This window comes from Hippopotamus amphibius, chromosome 7 (assembly GCF_030028045.1).
Source record: "Hippopotamus amphibius kiboko isolate mHipAmp2 chromosome 7, mHipAmp2.hap2, whole genome shotgun sequence".
NCBI lineage: Eukaryota > Metazoa > Chordata > Mammalia > Artiodactyla > Hippopotamidae > Hippopotamus > Hippopotamus amphibius.
In genome coordinates, this window is record NC_080192.1 from 117,883,705 (window position 1) to 117,891,024 (window position 7,320).

A 7,320-nucleotide genomic window follows, 5' to 3' on the forward strand; every position below is an offset into this window, starting at 1 on the left:
CTTAATGAGCTGTTATTTGTTATTAAAACGTGAGCTGGTTTTATCCATAACACTCTTATTCTTCAAAGCAGAACAATCTGGGTGTTTTCATTTTCTTTTATGTTTTACATTTAGGAATCTTTATCTTATGAACTTACCTGGATCTAATGGCCACATATTACCTGAAGAGGAATTTTAATGGTATTCTCAGAACAGAGTTGGCATGGCTGAGGTAGAAAAGATTGCCATGCTAGTGTCAGATTTACAGCCATAAAAGTACCTTCCATGAGACTGTTTATTTTCAACCACCACTTAGGTTAATGGGGCACTAGCATTTTGGAAGAAAAGAATACATTTCCAACTTCCCTGGACATTTTGCACCGTGGCCAAGAAGAATCCCAAAAAGCTGGGTGGAAAAAGCATTCTTGTATTTATGTAGCCCTTAGGTTGAGTCACTACAGGTTTCCCACTATAGGTAGAATTCACATTAACTCAACAAAACCACTCAGTGGAGGATGTTCACTTTTCAAGGTATTCCTCAAGTTTTCAGGAAACCTCGAAGACTTCAAAACAGTCATTGTGAAGTATGTCTAAGCTTTGGTGCACTTAAAGCGCTTAGGCTGTAAGCAGTGTTTTTAAAAGGCATTAATTCATGTCATCACTTTAAATAAAAACATAAATACGCACAGCACCTACAGTATGCAGTTTTGACTTGCTATTGAAACAAGGCTTCACATTACAGAACCGATTAGGCTGGGACGTTTTGGAGATATGAAGGAGAAAACTGCACTAACCCTCTAAAGTTTTTTTTAAACTAGTTTGGACTGTTGGTGCTATAGCAGAGCTCATGCTGCCCTAGCTAGAGCCATCTGCCCAGGTGGACCCGCAGCTTTGAACGCAAGTTTGCAGCAGAGCACACAGCTGCAAGGTAGTTAATAACAAAACTTTCCATTCAGAGTGCTGAGAAATTGCTCTCTCAGGGAAGCCATGCTGGGCTGGTTACTTGCAGCCACAGACAAATGCACAAATCCATTGCAGCACTATTCACAATAGCCAAGACACAGAAGCAACCTAAGTGTCCATCAACTGACTGAATGGAGAAGATATGGTGTAGGGACTTCCCTGGTGGCGCAGTGGTTAAGAATCTGCCTGCCAATACAGGGAACACAGGTTCAATCCCTAATCCAGAGGATCCCACATGCCCCGGAACAACTAAGCCCATGAGTCACAACCACTGAGCCTGCACTCTAGAGCCTGCAAGCCACAATTACTGAGCCCATGCGCATAGAGCCCGTGCTCTGCAACAAGAGAAGCCACCACACTGAAAAGTTCGCACACCGCAACGAAGAGTAGCCCTCACTCGCTGCAACTAGAGAAAGCCCGCATGTAGCAACGAAGACCCAATGCAGCCAATAAATAAATAAATAAATATTAAAAAAACAAAAGAAATTCCTTGGGACTTCCCCGTGGTCCAGTGGTTAAAACTGCACTCCCAATGCCAGGGGCCCAGGTTCGATCCCTGGTCAGGGAACTAGATCCCACATGCTGCAAAGACCTGGCACAGCCAAATAAACATTTTTTTTAAAAAAATCTTCACCCCAAACTAAATATCTTAAGCTCATCATTAAAATTATGAAATAAAAAATGAAATAGCAATACCTCTTTATGATTAAAGTCAGAGTGCAATAGTATTTCAAGGTGAAACTGGATTTCTAAGCCCTAACAAAATGGTCAGCATTTAACATTAATTTTATGGAGAACTCTAAGTGGTTTCTTAAATATTTGTTTTACTGGAATCTAGTTAGGGAACAATATTAATGAAGTACTCACTATTAGTCTGCACTGCTGTTTTGTACTACGTGTAACTGGGAAGTTCGCAGGAAATGAGAATAGCTCATCACTTACAGGGGTGATCAGGTTGATAAAACATTAGCTTTGTCTTCTTCCTCCTTGAGTTCCATATCTGAATGTTACAGTCAAACTCCCTGACAAGTATGGACTTTGGCCTTTATCCTCCCCATTCTATTATCTGAGCAGTTTAAATAATATATTCAAAGCATGCGACATGTGGATCTGTAGGCATGGTAATTTTTTTTTTCTTTCTAAGCAGTGGTTTGAATATGTCCCTAAGAGGTTATCATAAAATAAGACCTTGTGAAAGTGAGACAGGCTGGCTCCTGGGACCCTTTGTTGCAGTGCTTGCATCTGGACAAATGTCTCCTCCAGCAACAAAATACAAAGAAATCATAAGGGACTAAAAATACCCATGTGTATGCACAGCTGGGGCAAATTATGAACAAGATACAAAAGGACACCAACAAAAGCAGGGTATCAGGAGCCAAAGCAGGGTACTGCACATGCCCCCTGCACACAGCACCACCAAGGGTGCGGACAGACCACCTAAGCCACCCCTCTGGCCCAACCCCTGGACCCACCCCTCCCCTCCCGCCATATAAGGAACCAGCTCACTCCCCCTCAGGGAGCAAGCAAGGGAACCTCTTACTTGTTTTTGCTCCCTCCTTTTGCAGCAGGAACTCCAGTAAAGCCTTGCCTGAATTTCTTGTCTGGCCTCTTGTCTGTTTCTATTGATGAAGGAGACCAAGAACCCTGGTCGGTAACATAGGGACAGAAAAGACTGAAAGAGAGAGAGAGAGATTGCCATTTCAACCCACCTCCCTGTGGGTGTCTATTCAGGCACCAACATATGCGCTTCCAGAAAGGGCCAGCGAAGGCGGGAGCACCCTGTCCACTGCCCACTGGGGTGATCAAGCCTGGAAAACAGCCACTTGTACATCAGCTGTGGGACTCTAACCCACAGGTGGGACTCTCACTCATGCATACACCGGTATATAGAAATCTGCTGCTTCAGCCCGTTCCCAGTGGAACTTCTCTTGGCGGCAGGAAAATAAAGGTGAGAATATTGGTACAATCGGACTTCCAGCCACTACACGATAGGAGGTTTGAGAATCTATTACTCTCAGAAATCTCCCATTAGGGAGAGCCCACTGGACCAAGATCTGCATGGTGTGAGGGGAGCCTCTGCCACCTCTGCTTGTCACCCATCAAAGTGAGCTGTTTGTTGCAAACCAGAGGGAGCAGGTCTCACAAGCTGATAAGTGATGCTGTAGCTGGCTGACATCCACTCTCAGGATAGGACAGAAGTAGGAGAGGACAGAGAGAGGAGAAGTAGATTTCAGGAGAGGAAAAGGGACAAAGGGGAGGGGGAGAGTGTTGCCTGAAGAGGGTACGGAGGCCCTCAGGGGCCAGGAAGGCAGACTTGATAGGGTGACACTGAAACAAGAGTTTCAGGCAGCTTTGTAAATTCAGCACCTGTGGAACATCCAAATGGACAACAGGTGCTCCTGTGGCTGGGACAGTCTGGCCTTAGCAGCCATGGGCTCTGGGGATGCATACGTGCAGGGGCTGGGCCAGGATCTGAGCTGCCTCCACAGCCCCACAGCAGGTCCAGGTACAGGCTACGGCAGTCCTAGAACCTGACTTCAGTGCATCTATGCTGGCGGCCTTCAGCCCCACAGCAGGTCCAGGTACAGGCTACGGCAGTCCTAGAACCTGACTTCAGTGCATCTATGCTGGCGGCCTTCAGCCCCACAGCAGGTCCAGGTACAGGCTACGGCAGTCCTAGAACCTGACTTCAGTGCATCTGTGCTGGCGGCCTTCAGCCCCACAGCAGGTCCAGGTGCAGGCTACTGCGGTCCTAGAACCTGACTTCAGTGCATCTGTGCTGGTGGCCTTGAGAAAACAAAGTCTGAGAGGCACCAGGGCTGACTGCCAGCACACCCGCAGTTGAGGTGAGGCCAAGTGCAGTGCCAAACAACAGTGTACTTTGTGAGCCCACACAGTGGGCGAAAGGTGACACAACAGGGCACACTCACAGGTGGACATCTCCAGTGGAGGAATACTCAGTGGCTCCTCTCCCAATGGGAACATGCCAATTCCGCCTACTTTGCACCACAGATTAGAAACGCAGCTCAGAAACAGATCTGGGGGCTTCTAATCTATCAACTAGGGAGAGGCCCCTGCCCCTGACAGGCAGTGACAACCACAGAACAAGGAGGAGGCCCCGCTCAATATTCAGTGCAGGCTCTGGTCACAACATCAGTCACATCTATCAAGGGGATAATAGCCAGCAAACAATGAGGAAAGAGGGGGCAGGCATCCATACTAAAAACAACCCTCGCACCAAAAAATATTAAACCCATACATGCTACCCAGGAACGTTCCCACATAAAAATAGCCCTTCAAGACCACAGCAGGTAACTGTTTCTCCTAAACTCAGAGAAAGAGAAGTATAAGTAAAATGAAGAAGCAAAGGAACCACTCCCAATTAAAAGATCGAGAGAATTCCCCTGAAAGAACAATGAAACAGACTTCTTCAGTCTAATAGACATCGAGTTCAAAAAGGAGATAATGAAAATACTGAAGGAATGAAGAAAGGCTATCGACAGAAATGCAGAGCACTGTAAAAAGGAACTAGAAACTATAAGGAGGAGCCAAGAAAAATTAGAGAAGTCACTTGAAGAGAAGAAAGTTGAACTAAAGGCTATCAACAGCAGAATGAATAATGCAAAAGAACAAATAAGTGATCTAGAAGATAGAATAACGGAAACCACCCAATTAGAACAGCAGACAGAAAACCCAAATGGACAAAAAGAAAAAAAGAAAACAATATAAGAGACGTATGGGATAATATAAAACATGCCAATCTACACATAATAGGGATTCCAGAATGAGAAAAGGTGATTAAAAATGTATTTGAAGAAATTATGGCTGCAATTTTCCCAAACCTAAAGAAGGAAACAGATATCCAGATACAGGAAGCACAGAGTTTCCGAATAAAATAAACCCAAACAGACCTACACAAAGACTTATTATAATAAAAATGGCAGAAGTTAGCTCTTTGACTGCATGGCTGGGCTTCAAGATGGCACCAAAGACAGACATGAAGCCTAAGAAGTCCACCTGGAAGTTTAACTTGGACCTTTCTCATTCAGTAGAAGATAGAATTTTTGATTCAGGAAATTTTGAATGGGTTCTACAGGAGAAGGTTAAAGTGAATGGAAAAACTGGAAATCTTGGGAATGTCATTCACATTGAATGCTTCAAGGATAAAATCACAGTTGTTCCTGAGAAACAGTTCTCTAAAATGTATTTGAAATACCTTACCAAGAAATACCTTAAAAAGAACAATCTTTGTGATTGGTTTCATGTGTTTGCAATCTGACAAGGAGACTTATGAACTTCGTTACTTCCAGACTAGTTAAGATGAAGATGTATCGGAGTCTGAGGACTAGATGAAGCCATCACGCATAGGGCTTTGCTTGCTAATAAAACAGATGAAGCATACAAGAGAAACATCTTGAAATGGACCTTTAGTTTATCAGTGAATAAGAAACATTACTCTGTATGTTAAGCATTCATCTCTTTTATTTAAGTGTATGCTGTTTATATGGTGCTGGCTTTCCTTTAATTTTTTTAAAAATTTTTGTTGGAGTATAGTTGATTTACAGTGCTGTGTTAGTTTCAACTGTATAGCAAGGTGAATCAGTTATACATATATCCACTTTTTAAGATTCTTTTCCCATATGGGCCATTAGAGTATTGAGTGGAGTTCCCTGTGCTATACAATGGGTCCTTATTGGTCTATTTTATTGGTCTATTTTAGATATAGTAGTGTGTATATGCCAGTCCTAATCTCCTAATTTATTCCTCCCCACCCTTACCCCTGGGTAACCATGTTTGCTTTCTACATCCGTGACTCTACTTCTGTTTGTAAATAAGTTCATTTGTACCCCTTTTTTTAAAAAATACTTTCTGTAAGCAATATTTAAATAGCTTATAGCTAGTGGAATTTCTTCCAGGATTTCTGAAATGCACTGCTTTTACAAATGTCCTTAAATTAGAGTGAAAAAGTGAAGCCCAATTTTGGGTATAACTTTATATAATAAAATATTTAAATTCAAAAAATGGCAAAAGTTAAAGATGAAGAGAGGATTCTAAAGGCAGCAAGAGAAAAACAAAGAAATAATTACAAGAGAACCCCCATAAGGTTATTGGCTGATTTCTCTATGTTGCAGGACAGAAGAGAGTGGCAAGACATATTCAAAGTCCTGAATGGGAAAAACCTGCAACCTAGGATGCTCTACCCAGCAAGGTTATCGTTTAGAATAGAAGGAGAGAGAAAGACTTTCTCAGACAAGAAAAACTAAAAGAATACAGCAATTCTAAACCTATTCTAAAGGAAATATTGAAAGGTCTTCTCTTAATGGAAAAGTAAGAATCTACAGGAAAGAGAAAATCACAATTGGAAAGTAAATCACTTAAATAAGCCAGGACACAGATTTGTAAAAAATCAAAAGATTTCTGTGAAAGCGATGATGACCACAATGAGCAGCCAAAGGATGACCACACAGATGCCAAGACGACATCGGGATCACGAAGAAGGGAAGAGGAGAGTAACAAAATGTAGATTTTTTCTTTCTAGAATGTGTTCGAGTCTATATGGCTACCAGTCTAAACCAAGTAGATATAGGAAGGGGTTAACATACTCGAATAACAGGGCAACCACAAATCAAAAACACACAATAGATTTACAAAAACCAAAAAGAACAGAACATAAGCATAAAACAAAAGAAAATCATCGGGACTTCCCTGGTGGCGCAGTGGTTAAGAATCCGCCTGCCAATGCAGGGGAAACAGGTTCGATCCCTGCTCCAAGAAGATCACACATGCCATGAAGCAACTAAGCCCGTGCACCACAATTACTGAGCCTGTGCTCTAGAGCTCCTGAGCCACAACTACTGAGCCCATGTGCCACAACTACTGAAGACTGAGCACCTAGAGCCCATGCTCTGCAACCAAGGAAGCCACCACACTGAGAAGCCCGAGCACCGCAATGAAGAGTAGCCCCTGCTCGCCACAACTAGAGAAAGCCCACATGCAGCAATGAAGACCCAATGCAGCCAAAAATAAAGAAAAAAAGAAAAGAAGTGGTTAATTTTTTTTAAATTAAGAAAAAATAAATCAATAAAACCAACAGCTTGTTCTTTGAAAGGTTAAACAAAATTGACAAACCTCTGGCCAGGTTTACCAAGAAAAGAGAACCAAATAAAAAGGGAAATGAAAGGAGAAATCACAACATATACCACAAAAATACAAACAACTGTAAAGAGACTACTATGAACAATTCTATGCCAACAAATTTGTAACCTTGAAGAAATGGACAACTTTCTAGGAACATACAGGCAGTCAAAACTGAATCAAGAAGAAATAGATAACCTGAACAGATGAGTCACTAAAAATGAAATAGAATCTGTAGTAAAA

General features: G+C 42.4%; 1 pseudogene; it reads left to right on the forward strand.

Annotated features, from left to right (window-relative positions):
• The first annotated feature begins 4,921 nt into the window (after positions 1-4,921).
• LOC130857397 (60S ribosomal protein L22-like 1) lies at positions 4,922-5,291 on the forward strand (annotated as a pseudogene).
• The last annotated feature ends 2,029 nt before the right edge of the window (positions 5,292-7,320 follow it).